The sequence below is a fragment of the Camelus dromedarius genome, chromosome 13, assembly GCF_036321535.1.
Source record: "Camelus dromedarius isolate mCamDro1 chromosome 13, mCamDro1.pat, whole genome shotgun sequence".
Classification (NCBI taxonomy): Eukaryota; Metazoa; Chordata; class Mammalia; order Artiodactyla; family Camelidae; genus Camelus; species Camelus dromedarius.
In genome coordinates, this window is record NC_087448.1 from 68,490,085 (window position 1) to 68,505,965 (window position 15,881).

At 47.7% G+C, this 15,881-nt stretch overlaps 1 protein-coding gene across 3 annotated transcripts in view; it reads left to right on the forward strand.

Moving 5' to 3' along the window:
* The window catches only part of SPATA13 (spermatogenesis associated 13), a 225,457-nt gene that overhangs the window by 31,939 nt on the left and 177,637 nt on the right, over nucleotides 1-15,881 (forward strand). Inside the window, exon 1 of one of the 3 annotated variants that reach the window (XM_064493262.1) lies at nucleotides 10,156-10,315. The exons of the other annotated variants lie outside the window; for them this stretch is intronic. The gene's annotated coding sequence lies outside the window, so the exon portion shown is untranslated. Of the gene's footprint in view, nucleotides 1-10,155; nucleotides 10,316-15,881 lie in introns of those variants that run through there. 3 annotated transcript variants of the gene reach the window in all.

Here is a 15,881-nt window from a genome sequence, read left to right on the forward strand (position 1 = left end):
AAATATCTAGGAAAAAATAGATCAAATGAAAAATTTTTCTTTTCCCTTCCTACTGTATTAATATATACATTATGTGTGTTTTTATATATTATATGTTTTACTTTACATTTGTAACACATTATACTTTATATATAATATACATAAGCGTGTATCACATAACTCTATATACAATACATAACAAATGTAATGTTAATAATATAATATATATTTACATTGTCTTGGAGTCAGGCTGGAAATTCACATGTTAAGTCTGAGTTTTATGCTCAAAAATACACAGCCTCGATCTGGGGATTTAATGTAGCTGTGTATGTAAGGAATTGACAGTCTGAAATACTTCTAAGAAAATCCTTTCCCAGCAGTCCAGTCCTACAAATAAGATCAGTTGGGACAGTCTGTTCACGTTGCAAAGAATTCATTACAGAGCTTCACAAATCTAAAATGCAACGAAAAGTTTAAACAGTAAATCTGTACACAGCCTTTTAGGAACACATACGTCGCTTCAGAACATGGTCTTGTGCAAAGCAAGTGCTAAGCAGGCTGTGATTAAGATGCGTGATGAATTTTCTGCTTCATTAGCAAATGCAAGATGCTCTTTTCTTTCAAAGAAAGGCAGCGCAGGGGAACCGTTTGAATGTGTGAACGGACAGGAAAGCAGGTTCACCAGGATGCAAATACAGAGTAGCTTTCAGTCCCTGGAGATGCTGCTCCCGGACAATTCACTTGGGTGGAACAGCACTGGGGTGGGGGTGGGGGTGGGGATCTGTGATTTAATCTTCATTTTCCGATTCCCCAGGAGCTTTGAGGATGGTGATCCCACAGCCACTGACACTACGGCATTTGAAACCAGGCGGGGCGAGGTATCGGACGGTCATTTCTGCTGGGCAACTAACCGGTCCGTTGTATTTTGGTTCATAGAAACCTTGATCGCGGTCGGCAAACAAGGTGATCTGTCGTGAAGAAAAATTTTGTCTGGTACGAAAAGTTGCCGAATAGATCGAAGGGGCAGATTCCTTCCCCGGCGCCGGTCGGTGCTGTGTGCTGCGCGGCCTAGTCGGGGCTCTCGGTCACCATGGGTTCCAAAATGAAAGGAAAGCGCGAATTCGCGTGCTCAGGGCCGCCCTTTCCCTCGCCCTCTCGTGGGGCTCGTCTTCGTTGCCCGATTTCCACCAGTTACAGGTGCGCCTGCTCCTCGCCGGAGAGCCCGCCACCTGTAGAGAACGTCTCGTCGCGGGCGCTGGTGTAGCGGAAGCTGGAAGTAGCCCTGTGCGCCAGGAAGGCACAGGAAGTGGGTTCTTTTGTTTGTCTGTTTTGGGGGGTTGGGGGGCAGAGGTAATTAGGCTTATTTACTTATTACAGGCCGACTGGGGATTGCGCCCAGAACCTCGCGCAAACTAAGCGTGCGCTCTACCACTGAGCGCTACCCTCCCCCGGAAGTAAGTTCTTCTGTTAAAAAAGAAAGAAAGAAAAAATGAAAAGCATCACGCATGAGCTGCCAGGCTGACGGCGTGTTCTTTTCGGCAGGGGCATTGAATTGCTTGTGTGGTGGCGTTGAAAACGCTGCGCAGCTTACATGGACCGGTCCAGAGAGGGGAGCCCCAAACGCCGCGGAAGCCGGCGCACGTGGGGCCCCTGCGGTCTGAACAGGGAGGGGATCGTACCCAGGGCGTCCTCCTGCCTCCGCGCTGGGCGTAAACGTCCCGGCCTCCTGGCTGCGCTGAGGAACGAAGGCGACAGGCCTGCCCTCGTTCATCCTCTCGGAGACGGACAGAAGCTGCTCACCGCGCAGTGTGGGCCCCAGCGGGTGTGAGGGACCCATCCTAAGCCAAGGAGTATTTCTTAGTGACATACTAGCCTCCGTCCGTCCGGGGCTCTGGTTCTAAGATTAATATATCTTCATTTTTAAAAAAATTTTGAATAGGGGATATAGTTACAGGGCTCAATCCTTAAATATAAGAAGGAAAGGGATGCACACCCTCGCCCTCACCTGCTACCTGTGCCCCGGCCCCGCCCTCACCTTCGTCCTCACACAACCATAGTGATTAGTTTCTTGCCTGTCCTTTCAGAATATTCTTTTTGTTTGTTGTTTTTGTTTTTATTTATTTTTTAACTGAAGTAGAATTGATTTACAGTGTTGTGTTAGTTTCTGGTGCACAGCACAGTGATTCAGTTACACATACACATGTCTATTCTTTTTCAGATTCTTTTCCATTATAGGTTGTTACACGATATTGAATATAGTTCCCTGGGCTGTACAGTAGGTCCTTGCTGTTTATCCATCTTATATATAGTGGTGTGTGTCTGTCAATCCTGAACTCCTAATTTGTCCCTCCCTGGTATGTGCCAAAGTGCTCAGCTGCATTTGTTTTCTAGAATGCTACCTGTGGTCCCCAAACCACTTATTAAATAGTCCTTTTCCCCACTGATTTAAGATGCAATGTTTATTGTAATTTTTCATAAGCATTTGCATATATTTTGGGGCTTTTATTTAATTCCATCATTCTCTCTATTCATGTGTCAGTACCATAGGTTTTTTTTTTAATTAGTGGTAGCAATTTTACGCTTTAGCATCTGCTCTCCTTTTTCAGAGTCTTCCTAGCTACTCTTGTTTGTTTTGCAACGTGGATGGTAAAGCTGGTTTGTTTCATTAAAAAATGAAACAACAACAACAATAGCAATGCAGCAGTAAAAATATCTGCTGGCGTTTAACTTACAAATTAACCAAGGAAGGCTTGACGCCTTTATGACGTTGGGGTTGCCCGTCCAAGTCGGTGGCTGCCTTTCCATTTGTCCTCTTCTGTTGATTTTGAAGTGTTCTTTACCTGGCTCCTGCATTTCTGGTTTGTTAATTCTGATGTATTTTTCTTTTTTTTTTTTTTGGTTGCTGTTATACTGAGCTCTGTGTCAGTAAGGGTTCCGATAAGGAAGGACACCCTTTAAGCTGGATAAACTGAGGTGATAGAGAAGAGAAAGGTGGTATTTGCAGAAATGTGAACGAGGTATAGAAGAGGCAAGAGGGCAGAGGGGTTAGCGCCTTTGGGCTGAGAGCAGCAGTCCCAGGGCCTTCATTAGCACACAGGTGTGAATGGTTGCAAGCCAGGAGGAGCTGGTGAGTCCCACACACAGGGGTCCTCCTGGAGATGGGAACCTCTGTCCAGGGATACCACCAGCCCCCCTCCAATCCCACCAGAGAGAACAGGGATGGAGGAGGAAATAAGTAGGCCTCCTCCCTCCCTTCTGATCCCTTGCTGGGTTTGCATTGGCCAAGCCCAACCAGAGGCAAGAGCCAGCCCGCCCATCGATACAGTGCGCAGAGAGCCTTCCAGGTGGAGTCAGACTTTTCCACTGACTCTTCTACTGGCTGTTACGTTCACATTTGAAAGATACTGGTTTTTACAGAAACAGACTCATAGACAGAAAACAAACTTATGGTTACCAGGGGGAAAGTGGGGTGGGTAGGGATAAATTGGGAGTTTGGGATTTGCAGATACTAACTACTATGTATAAAATAGATAAACAACAAGGTCCTACTGCACAGCACAGGGAGCTACACTCAATACCTTGGAGTAACCCATAATGAAAAAGACTATGAAAAGGAAGCTGTGTATGTATATGAATGACTGAGACATGATGCTGTGCATCATGATGCAGAAATTGACACAACATTGTAAACTGTACTTCAATTAAAAAAAAAGAAACAATTTAAAACATAAAATAAAATAAGATAAAATGAAATAAAAACAAAACTGAGGGTGGACAGGACAGGCGGACTCCCCCACGGTGTCTGTCTGTGCATGGAGGCACCTCTCCTCACTGCTGCCACAGCCCCGCGATCAGATACTGACACCTGCCTTCCGGCTACGGCTACGGAGCCGCGTCTCCCAGTCTCTCTGCCACGAGGCTGTGAGCCCCTGGAGAGTGGGAGCCCTGGGCTGTTTCCCTGGGCCTGGCACAGAGTCTGGCCCAGGGTTTGTGCTGAATTAGTGCTTACTGAGCAAGTGAGTGAAGGATGGATGGTGAGCAAACTGCTGACTGAGGGTGAACTCTGGGGCAAGTTAATATCCTACCGAGGCCAGCAAAAAAAAAAAAGTGCCCATTTATGCAATAATTGAAAACTTGATATATCTAGTGAGTCCCCAGAATGTGCATCAGCTAAAACATAGAAACCATTCAGAAAAGATTGAAATAATGGACAGTGGTTCCACAATGGATCATTTGAAGGAAGAGGATGGAAGCGGTGGTACACATCACGTGGATATGTGTATCCAGGGAGGTGAACACAGGGAACGCCAGGTATGCAGGTGCTCAGTAGGAGCCTTTCTGCCTCCTTTGTGGCTGAGAGCAAATAGCCTGTGTCAACTGGAGGCTGCTCCCACCTCTCCTCTGGAAAGGATGCTGTGTCATATGGTGGTGCTGGTGGGGAGCTGCTCTCAGGGGCCGTGCCTTCCCTGCGTGTTTCCTCGGGGCCCTCTGCCTCTGGGATACTTGAAGAACTGGCAGAATTGGGGTGGATCGGGTGTCATGTGAAGCAACCCTTGACAGCTGGGGCATGCGCTCCACATGTGTCCTCTGGAGCATGGACCTGTCCCCCCATGGTCCTTGGAACTGCCTGACTCTCCCCTGCCCTCCCTGAGCTGAGTCCCGTGGCACCAATTCCTGGACCATCAACACCTGTGCTTATGTAACTGAGTTCAGCCTCCCCAGCTGCCAAGATGGGAGTGTTACCTAAGCAAGTTCATCTGCTCAATGCACCATGAGGCCAAACTGAAACGTTGGAGTCTGGAGCAGAGAAAGGTTTATTGCAGAACCGAGCAAGGAGGACGAGGTGGCTCGTGCCCAAGAAAACCCCAAACTCCCTGAAGGGTTTCAGCGAAGCCTATTTAAAGGCCAGGTGAGGGAGGAGGTCGCAGGTACGCGATCAGCTTGTGCACAATTCTCTGATTGGCTGACGTGGAGGGAACAGGGCGTCAACACCATCAAGCCCCAGGTGCCAGAAGGTCTGGGGGCCACATGTTCTCTATCATCAGGTACTTAATTTCTTCCCTTTGGTGGTGGTTTTTAGCATCTGAAAAACTCAGGAAATAGACATGAGATGCTATGATCTGGGTCCTTCAGAGAGGAGCTGCAGCGGAGGACATGGGGAGGGTCTGTCCCAGGAAACCCCAGAGGGTCCTGCTCTTTACAGGAGTCCTTACCTAAGACTGCTGCCCAAACCACCAGCCCCTTCTGGGGGACAGTGGTCCCTGAATCAGATTAATCGGAACCACTCTGCCTTGGATTACAGGCCCCTTTGGAACTGGTGCTGTCACCTCTCCCCCATTTTGGGTCCCCACCGCCACCCTGGCCTGCTCCCCTCTCCCTTCCTGTGCTCTGGTCCCAGCCCCTCACGTCTCTAACGCCTTCCCACCCCGTGCCACCCAGGGCTCTTTCAGGAAGACATTGGCCACTGTCAGCCACCTCGCAGCCTTATAAACATGTTTTACACCAAAACTCCAGTTTACAAATCAAGGAAAGGCTGTTACTCATATGACACTTGGATTCTTGGCTTTAGAAGAGAATGTGTCAGAATTCTTCAAATCATGTCTTCTTTTGGTCAGAAATTGCCCTTTTTATAGAGAGAATTGACACGTAGCACTGTATTCGTGTCAGGTGAACAACGTCATGATTCAGTCTAGGGACCTGTTGCAAAGTGATCACCACAGTGAGTTTACATCCACAGTCACAGTTTTCTGTGAAGCAAATTGTCCCTTAAAGCCACATTGAAATGATTTAATTCACAGTAATTAGATTGACGTATAGATGCACTCTTCTCATTGTATTTTTAAAGTCCGTGTGGACAATTGCTTTTTGGAAAAAGCTCCCCAGGAGCCTGGCATCTTGCCTCACACTCGAGAAACAGTTGCTGAAGGAACCAGTGAACAGAAGTAAAAGTGGAGAGTGAAAATTTGTTCTTCCTTTTTCAGTAGTAACACGGTAGTGTGCACAGTGAATGCTTTGGGGAAATCTGACCAACAGCACTTAAGGGCTTACAGTGGAGTGAATTTCCTAAGACAGCTCCGTTGCAAGCTCCCTTCTCTCCCCGCCGCGTCCACCTGGCAGGTTGAGAGCGGGAGGTTCTCGTATGCGGCAACGTACCGCGTACCACAGCGGGGCTGCGCTACCTGCTCAGGTGTGGCGCTGGTGGCTAATGATGCTGTCAGATCTTGTCAGTTTCACTTATGTGCCTGTTTCTCTGGGACACACAGTGAAAATGATAAAAAAGTGACTTTAATTAGGATCCCAGGGGAACGTACTTGTTTGATGCTTAGAATGATTGAGAACACTGGACATACATGAGTCTTTCTTACCCCTCTTGATTTCCTTTCATTTAATTCAAGTCCCTGTAATGCACTAGAGCAATTTATGGGACTGATATGAGATTTGGAGAGATTCTAGAGTGTGCATTTCTGTCTGCATGTGGCTTAGATAAAGATCCTCTCCCATAATTTGCCTCACATGGCTCATGTATTAACTTGGGAATCCGGGAAGGGAATACAATGCATTTCTGACTATTTCAAGCGCGGAAGAAATTTTTATCCAAATTAATTAGCCATAGATGATTACAGAAGCTGAGAAAAGAATTTATAAGCGTGGTAATTGAGCCAGATCTCCTGGATGGCGGTGTCTAACAAGGCAGTGTGTCCACAAGATCCGGACCACTAGATAAGTGGGGGACAGTTTCCTGCGTTTAGCACATGCTGGTGAGGGGCCTCATTAGTGTCTGGCTACTTGCCTGAGGTCCAGTTGGCACCTTCACGTGTGACTGAGTGACTGGCTGTCTTTCCTGGGTCCCAGAGTTCCTCTCCTTGGGGCCATGTTGCAGGGTGGCCAATGCACCATGGCTGGGCTCCCTCCCCTCTCTCTTCAGCCACTTCAGCTTCCCCCTCCTCCTCTGTGTCAGTCTTAAGTCCAGAAGCACGGCCCCCCTGCTTGCGCAGGCAATTCGTTGACAGTGCCAGAACTGTTTCTCAGAGCACGCTCTCAAAGCAGGCCCTGAGAAAAGACATGCAAACAGGTTTCAGCGTCATTCCTGGGACTGTTCAGGAGACAGTTCACAATCCTGACGGCACACACGGGGTGCAGAGCGCTCAGTGAGACTAGGACAGGTCTCGTGGTGCATTTATTCACTATTCAGAAGGGACTAGAGCACCAGGGAGAAGTGTGCTGTGTGTCGTTTGTAGGAAGTCGACCTCTCGGATCCTTTTTTGAGTCTGTGCAATGGTTAGTGATAGCCATGGCGGGGTGATGCCCATGGAGGGCCAGCGGGTGCCTCTGGGGCATCTTTCCCCTCTGATCCTACTTCCCTCTGCAGCGAGGGAACACAGACGAGGGTCCAGATTAGAAAGCATGGTTGGGTCTCGTGATCAAGCAGCCGCGCCTTTCAAAGGCCGCGCTGTGGGGCTGCCCTCCGGAAGGGGAGGCATGATCATAATAGCGGGCCCCAGTATTTCTGTGCCCTCACCGGACAGTCTCAGCAACCCCTGAGGTGGGGGCTGCTGCCAAAGCACGGCCTCTGTACCCCGCGTACCAAACTGAGAGTCCAGGACAGAGTCTTGGATGAAGTAGAAAAGGCAGCTTTATTTTTTGGCCAGGCAAGGAGGTCACAGGGGGCTAATGCCTCTGAAGCTGCGAGCCTGCAGGGCAGGGAAGGCAGAGGGATTTACAGCAAAACTTCCCGAGTTCAGGGGGCAGAGCTGCTTTCCCTAGAGGTCACATACAGGGTAACAAGTTGTTGCAAGGCTGTTCTTGGTTTTGCAGACGTCCCCTTCCCTCTGCTGGGTGTGACGCTCACCCCCGCTTTGGGACTCTCAGTGTTCTTGTACCTGGAACAGAGGTTGCACCGGAAGGCGGTTCATAGAAGAGAACTCTGGAGAGAAACTTGTGCAGTTTAAAGTCAGATTGTTAAATGCCTTCACCTTTTAAGCAGGCTGAGGCCTGCAGCTCAAACAGGATACAAGGAAAGCCCAAGGGGTCCCAAACAACTGCAGACATGCGGAGCTGGGCGGGCTATAAGCAAGATGCACAAAACACCCGACTGCTGTTTCTGAGGGGCTGGGGTCAAGAGGAGGGCACTGGTGTCAAAGCAGGGTGCTGAGCATGATCCCTGCACACAGCGCCTTGACCCACCCACGCCTCCCTCCTCTCTGTCCTAACCTTGGTCGGCAAAAGCATGAGAAAACCATTTAAACTGTTACACAACTAAGCAGTTATAAATATGGTGACCAATGACAATAGGGCCCTACTCTGTTACAGTATTATTACCCACATTTACAACCAGGGAACCAGACTCGGAGGTGAAGGGTCTTGCCCAGAGATCTGCCCACAGCATCCATGCGCTGACCACCTGACCACACTGTCAGACCCTCTGCACCTCCAAGTGCATGTCATCATGACAACTTTCCCTGCCCACTATAAACCACTGAAAACCTAGCCTCGTCTTTTGTTTGTTTGCTTGATGAGGAAGCAGAAACTGAGAAGGGCACCCATTAACTGAGGCCACAGAGCCGATGACTACAGAGTGGCAGAATGGACCTAAACCCCATCAGAGCACCTGGACTTCATCTCAGGTTGTTTCACCCAGGAAGTCACGGCCCCTCGGGGCTTCCAGCTCCCGCCTTTCTACATGGCTTTTTCTTTACAGCCATGATAACTACCTGGCTTTTTATGTTTGCTTGTAGTCTGTTTTGAACTAGGAGGTCGGCTCCCAGGTCATCACCCTGGGTTGTTGCATTGTCAGTTGTCTCCCCAGCACCCACATCCACTAGGACACAGGCACCAGAGAGGACCTGCAGAGTGAGTGGATTTCTAACGTCCGTCCATAAGTCCAACCACCTGTAATTAGTGAGGGATAATGAGTATGGGTCACCTCCCTCAGCTAACAAATTCACATCTTCACAGGGACTTTTCTGTAGGACTTCAACACAGAGGGGTAAGTTCTATGGTGAAAGCATCACGGCACGTGGTTTGGGGACTGGAGGGTTAAGCAGAAGCTTTTTTGTACCCCTTCAAGTCACCTTCTCAGGTAACCACCTGTACTGTAAGGGGTGGCCAGGTCTGGATTCCAGAATGTAATTCCATGGTGACTCCCATAGTGGAAATTTCAGGGAGGAAAGAGAAACCGTTCTGGAGGACCACTTGTTATGTCTGGGGGAAACAGCTCTGCAGCCATGGCTTTTCATGCTTATCAATAAGACTGTCCCTCTCTGCATCTGAACTTCCTTAGGCCTGTCATTTTCCTGTCACTATTTTTATTTTCTGAAAATGGGTTCCCATTAGCAACTTAATTGTTTATAAATTAGAAAATCTGGGTTTTTGAACATGGTGGAGGGCTGTACCACGTTAAAAGCACACAATCAATTATGATGAAATTCAATAAAATCAATGCAATCAGTGAGTTCTGCATGTATAATTTTTAACTGCTTTCTTGGCATGAGGAGCATATAGGTGACATCATCCTTAAAAACCCTGCGCCACACCGCCCAAGTCCTCCAATTAGTCTGATGCTATAATTAGGACCCATGGGTTTAGTCAGGACCTCCTTGAAGTTTCCTTTGCTCAATTCAGGAATTGAGGAAGGGCGTGAGTGCGTGCGTGCGTGTGTTTGTGTGTGTGTGTGAGCACGCCCGCGCCCTTGCTGCCCGAAGGTGGGGGGAGAAATTGTGAAACAGGGACCCCACGTTTGTGTATTTACGTTACCCCTCTACCCCATCCTCCTGGTGTTTCCTTCCAAATCGAATCGTCCCCACTTACGCCTCTGCTTCCTCAACCCTGAGGATTCAAGAGATGGAAAGCGGACCCGCCTTCTTATGAATATGCAACAGCAAGGGGCTGGGAGGCAGCGGGAGAGGGAAGCCCGGCGAGAAACTCAACCTTTGCGGGCCTGAAACGGCTCTCGGCCGCTCCCAACCCCCCACGACGCCCTGCAGGGACCCGCAAACAATAGCGCAGCCCCGGGACCCGGGGGCGCACTCGCCGCGACGGATGAGCCGCTGGACTTGTTCATCGCCAGGGAACTGGGGCGTCCAGGCAGCAGTTCAGAGCCAGTCTGAACCGTGGCCTGGAAAGTAACAGCCGGACGGATTGAACGTCTGCGGACCGAGTGGTCCGAAGGTCCTGCCCTTTGTCGTGCTAATGAGGAGGGCGCAGGGGCCCTCGCGGCGGCGCCCGCCGGGGCCCAGCCCCCCATCCGCTTCTCGGTGACTTCCTTCCCGCTGGAGCTCGGCGCGGGATGGTCGACCCCTCCAGAGACCCCTGTTAACGTGGAGGAATGCTGAGAAAGGTAAGCGAGTGTTGTGTGCCGGTGGTCACCCCTTCTTCATTTTGGGGGGAGGGGACCACCAAGCAGCAAGTGGCTGAACTCCTGTGTCCGTGGAACACTTTCTGAAGCAAGGGTGAGAGGAGACGAGGGTGAGCGGCTCGGCTTGAGAGCGCTGGCGAGCTGCGGGTTTAAGAAGTGGCGGCGGCCGCAGCAGGTGCAGCGCGAGCCCCGAGCTGCGCCCCCGAGGCTCGGGCACCCGCCTGCGGGCCGCGTTGCCCTCCGTCGCCATGGCAGCGGGGGCGGGGCCGAGCCGGGGCGTGCCCCGGTTGCCGGGTAACGGAGGGGCCCAGTGGGGAGCTGGCGGCGTCCAGGGGAGCTCCAAGGCCCAGCCCACAAGTCTGGTGTTTCTTTGACTCTCGTCTCCTGGTGGTTAACTCCAGCCCATAGGCAGCGGCTGTCCTTGGGTTAGGGAATCAGGCTTCTCGGCTACCGCCTACTCAATGCATTAATACTCTGCTTTTGATAATACTTGGATTGTGGTCTGATGAAAGACGTGAAAAAGTTAGAAATACTTCTCCAACCCTTTTTTTTCTTTTATCCTTCTATAGCTAAAGGTATCTTTGGCGTTTTTAGCCATTTCTCCAGATTTAAGTTGTTTGCCAAAGACACCGATCTGTTACTAGTTAAGATGTATTCCGTCTACTAGTTTCTTTCTTCTTCTGCCTCCGTGTTTGAATTATCTGTGTTATATACATATGTCCATTCATCAGACATGTATTGAGGCTCTGCTTCATGCTGTGCCCAGTGCTGGACTTGAGAGAAGAGGAAAGTGGTAGAGGGACAGGCAAAGCTGAATTAGAGAAACTCACCTGTTAGGGAGAGGCAAAGACTGGGAAGTAACCAGAATCCACTACGATTCACTTTCGTTGATAAATTCCACTCAGGATGGTCCCTGCAACTGTCGGAAGAGGTGCACTGACTGCTCTGAGCTTTGTGCTTCACGCATGTTATCATCCTTGCCCTTTCAAGGCAAAGGCACCCATTTAAAATATGAGGAAGATGACACTCAGAGAAGTACAGTAATTTGCCCCACCATTTACGGTCAGTAAGTGGTAAAGTCAGGATATAAGTTCAGATTAGGCAGCTGCTGAAGCATTAAACCATCTGAACCCTGTGTCCTACTAACCAAATTACCAGATTTTGGATTTTGTTAATTTCCACCAAAGAAAAAAAAACTATACAGTTTTCTTTTTGGTTGAGATATTTCTAAAGTCAAATATCAACTGCATTTCTGAAGAATGTATGGTTTTCCTACTGGAATATTGCTTTTCCAGGGGTTCCCAAGAACTTTAAGAGAAAATTAAGATTTGGTTTTTCAAATTATGTTTTAAGAATATTAGAAGTCCTTGTGTATTAAAGGGTTCTATTGTACAGATGGTTACAGAGTTAGATTTCCTTTAAAGCAAAGTACAGTATGTAGTTAGCATTTGGGTTGTTACTAGCTTTCCAGGCTTTAAATATTTTAAATCAGATTTGTTGGCGTCTCCTGGCACTGACTTTAGGTAGGTGATAATTGGAAACTGCTGCATGGAAAGCTGTCCTAAAAAGTTCAGGTATGTACTGGCTTGGACTGCAGTGAGATTTGGCTGTGTATACCATATTACAGCCCTCGAAACCACTTTGAACTAGTTTTATAAGTGTTTTTACAATTAAAATGTTATTTTCCTGAACAGATGGTGAGGCGGGAAGCCCCATAAAAATACTGGCAGGACCCCTGGACAGGGCTGCTGCTCTCCTCTTAGCACCGCCGGGTTCCCTGGCCCAGAGGCTCTATCTCACTTTTTTGTCTCTAAAGCGGCTAACTTACACCTAGAATTCTATTGGTTCCCTGAGCTCACTTTCCTTCACTTCTGATTGGTTGTTACTCTCACTTCCTGCTGGTTATTAGTCTCACTTCTGATTGGTTATTACTCTCACTTCTGATTGGTCATTACTCTCACTTCTGATTGGTCCACTTCCCTAACTTCTGATTGGTCCATTTGTAGTACTTCCTTTGCACAAAGCTCACTCCTGATTGGTTTATTTCTACAAAGCTTGTTCCTGGTTGGTCAACTTCTGTTGTACTTTATTTGCATAGATGTTGCAAAATGTAAAACTGACAGCCTATAAATGGCATGTGTAAACCTGCAGATGGGGTCCAGAATTTGAAGTGTTAATTCTGGTGGGCTGTTCGAGTGCTGCTTGGTTGCTTGGTCTATCACCGGGATCCAGGATGCTGTCACAACTGAGCTGTAACGCCAAGCTGTAACACATTTTTCCGCAAGAATGGCAGGACCCGTGAAGGCTAGAACCAGGTCTTTTGTGTTTTTAGAATCCTCTTCTGAATACCAAGTACAACACTCTTCATAAATATTAACTGTCAGGAGAAACAAAAATAAACTTTATCAGACCAATGAAATACAGAGTAGAAATAATCCTCTAAAATACATAATATTCAGAGTTACAGAATTCTAATTATTTGCTGACTTTCATTTTTCATGATACTATACTGTGAAATTCTAGGTAGAACTTATTTTGTAGATAGAAAAACTGAGCTATTGTGACCAGTATATAAAGTATTTTTGAGTGTATTATCTTTCTTCTTTTTTTTAAATTGAAGTATAGTTGATTTATAATGTTTTAGGTACACAGCAGAGTGATTCAGTTATACTGATACATATCTACCTCTTCTTTTTTCAGATACTATTCCATTATAGGTGACTATAAGATACTGAATATAGTTCCCTGTGCTATACAGTAGATCCTTATTTGGTTAGTTACCTATTTTATATACTGTAGCATGTATCTGTTAATCCCAAATTCCCAACCCAGTGTATTATCTCAATTGAACCACACACAGCTGTGCAAGTGTAGGTGAAGAAAATTTATGCTCTACCCTTCCGGGTTCTTCAGCTGGCCTAATAATTATATTGACATAAGACAGATTAACAGGAGAAAAACGACATCAGTTATTTACACTGGGGAGCCCCAAAGACGTGAAAGCCAAGGGCCAGTTGGGCAGCTGAGCCTTCCATGCCATCCTGAGCTGAGGAATGGGAGGGCCAGTCGCAGGACAATAAGAAGATGGACATTTGGTAATTCAGTGTTGCTGTGCAATACAGATAGGTCACTTGGATAAAGTTCTGTCTCTCTGAGCCAGGCCCCAGTCTGAATTCCTTTAGGAAGTTGAGGGGGAGGTAAAAAAATCTCCTCCTGGGTCTTTTGGGCCCAGATGTCTTCAGCTCAGAACAATCCACATGCCAAAGTGGCACTTTTGGGGGTGGCTCATTCTGAATCCCTTCGCAGGAATTTGCATCACCATCCCTTTTTAAAAAATCTATGAGCCAGCAGAAGCTCAGAGTAGTTGGGTGACTTGGTCAAGGTCATCCAGAAAGGGAGCGTCACACCTTCTGATGAAGTCAGAAGTGATTCCGCCTGATGCCCTGGCAAAGCAGAGACACCTGTGAGCTCGGGGGGCCCGAGCTTCTCAGCAGACTGGGGAGTCTGGGTGCAAAATGCCTTCTCTCCCTTTCACCCTCCGCAGACTTCACCTCTGTCTGAGAAGAAAGTGAGGGAACCCCTTTTAAAAGATAGGTAAAGGGGGGGTGTGTATAGCTCAGTTGGTAGAGCGCTATGCTTAGCATGCACAAGGTCCTGGGTTCAATCCTCAGTACCTCTCCATTAAATAAATTAAAAAATAAACCTAATTATCTCCTCCCACAAAAAAAACAAAAAACAAAAAACCCCCAAACCCTGTATAAAAATAAATAAATAAGTAAATAAAAGACAGGTAAAGAAAGAACAGGACAGAAGGAAGGAAGAGATGGTGAGGGGCTCAGTGGAGTGGAAGGAAGTGGAAAAAAGAAGGAACCAGTGTTCAAAACTGGCGGTGAGGAGACCCCAAGGGGAAGGTGCCTAGTCCACCAGGGCTGCTGTGACAAAGTACGGCGGACTGGCAGGCTTCAGCCACGGACGTCTGTGGTCTCACAGCTCTGGAGGTTGGAGGTCAGCAGGGTTGGTTTCTTCTGAGAGCTCTCCTTGGCTGGCTGGCTGCCTGCCTTTCTGCTGTGCCCCACTTCCCTGTGTGTGTCTGTGTCCTAAGCTCTTCTTATGGCACCGCCATATTGAATTAGGGCCCATCCATATGACCTCATGTTACCTTAATCACCTCTTTAAAGGCCTCATCTCCAAATATAGTCACATTCTGAAGTCCTGGGGTTTAGGACTTCAACATATGAATTTTGAGGGAACTCATTTCATCATAGAGAAAAAGGAAAGTGAACTTGGTCTATAATCTGAAGACAAGACCTATTTTGATTGCTTTATTGTTCCCATTCATTTTCTCTCTGAGCTCAAATCAATGTTTGGGTGAGTTGTGGCAGTTTTGTTTTTACATCAGTATATTCCACTGGATGTATGAAAAGAAAACAGAGATTCTGAGATGAATGCTTTTATATTTAGCTTGCTTTGTGCTTTATTTTCACTCTCACCTCTGTGGGGCCAGCTTCCAAACTTGTTGAGTTTTGAGAAGGCAGCGACCCCCATTTCCATCTAGGTATCACCTGTCTCTCTGCTTTTTTTTGAGCCGTGGAGTGATTTGAGTGTATGCACTGCCTGTGCAGCATGGTAATAAATCCAATAAAGATAAAATCACAATACTGAAAGGATGGGGAAGCCATGAAGCTAAGCGAGGGCGGCCTTCCATCTGAATGGCACTTTCCATGCTGTTTCTAACAAGACATGTTCGGTGCCATGTTTCAGACTGTGGAAGGTAGCTGAAAGAATTTGAATGTTTTCTCTGAGGTGCTGAACAACTAACAAGGCTATAATTAGAACGTGTTGCAGAGACTCAAATTATTAAAATGCCATGGTCATAGAATAACAGGGGCCAGAAGGAAGGCTGCAGGTCTTGTAGCCGAGCAGGACCCTATTGTCATCAGTGACCATCTGGTATCTGTAATGATGTTTGTAACTGCCTAACTGTATATGGTTTAAAAGGTTCTTCTCATGCTTTAGCTGACCAGGGTTAGGCCGGAGAAAAGGGAGGCTTGGGTGGTCCGCCCAGCCCCCTTGTGGTGCTGTGTGCAGGGATCATGCTCAGTGCCCTGCTCTTGCCCCCCAGTGCCCTCCTCTTGACCCCAGTGCCCTCCTCTTGGGTGTTTTGTGCATCTTGTTGTTCATAACTGGCCCTAACTGCGCATGTCTGCAGTTGTTTTTGCCCTTTGTGGTTTCCTTGTATCCTGTTGTTTGAGCTGCAGCCCTCAGCCTACAGCAGGAGGTCTCAGGCCTCAGCCTGCTTGAAAGGCTAAAAGCACTTAATCAACCTGACTCTGACCTGCACAAGTTTTTCTCTAGAGCTCTTTTCCACAAACTGCCTTCCTATTGCAACCTTTGTTCTAGGAGCAAGAATATTAAGATAGTCCCAAGCTGGAGGTAAACTTCATACCCAGCGGAGGGAAGGGGACCATTGCATCTGAAAAAATAAGAACAACTTTGCAACAATTTGTTACCCTGCATGCAATCTCTATGGAAACTAGCTCTGCCCCTT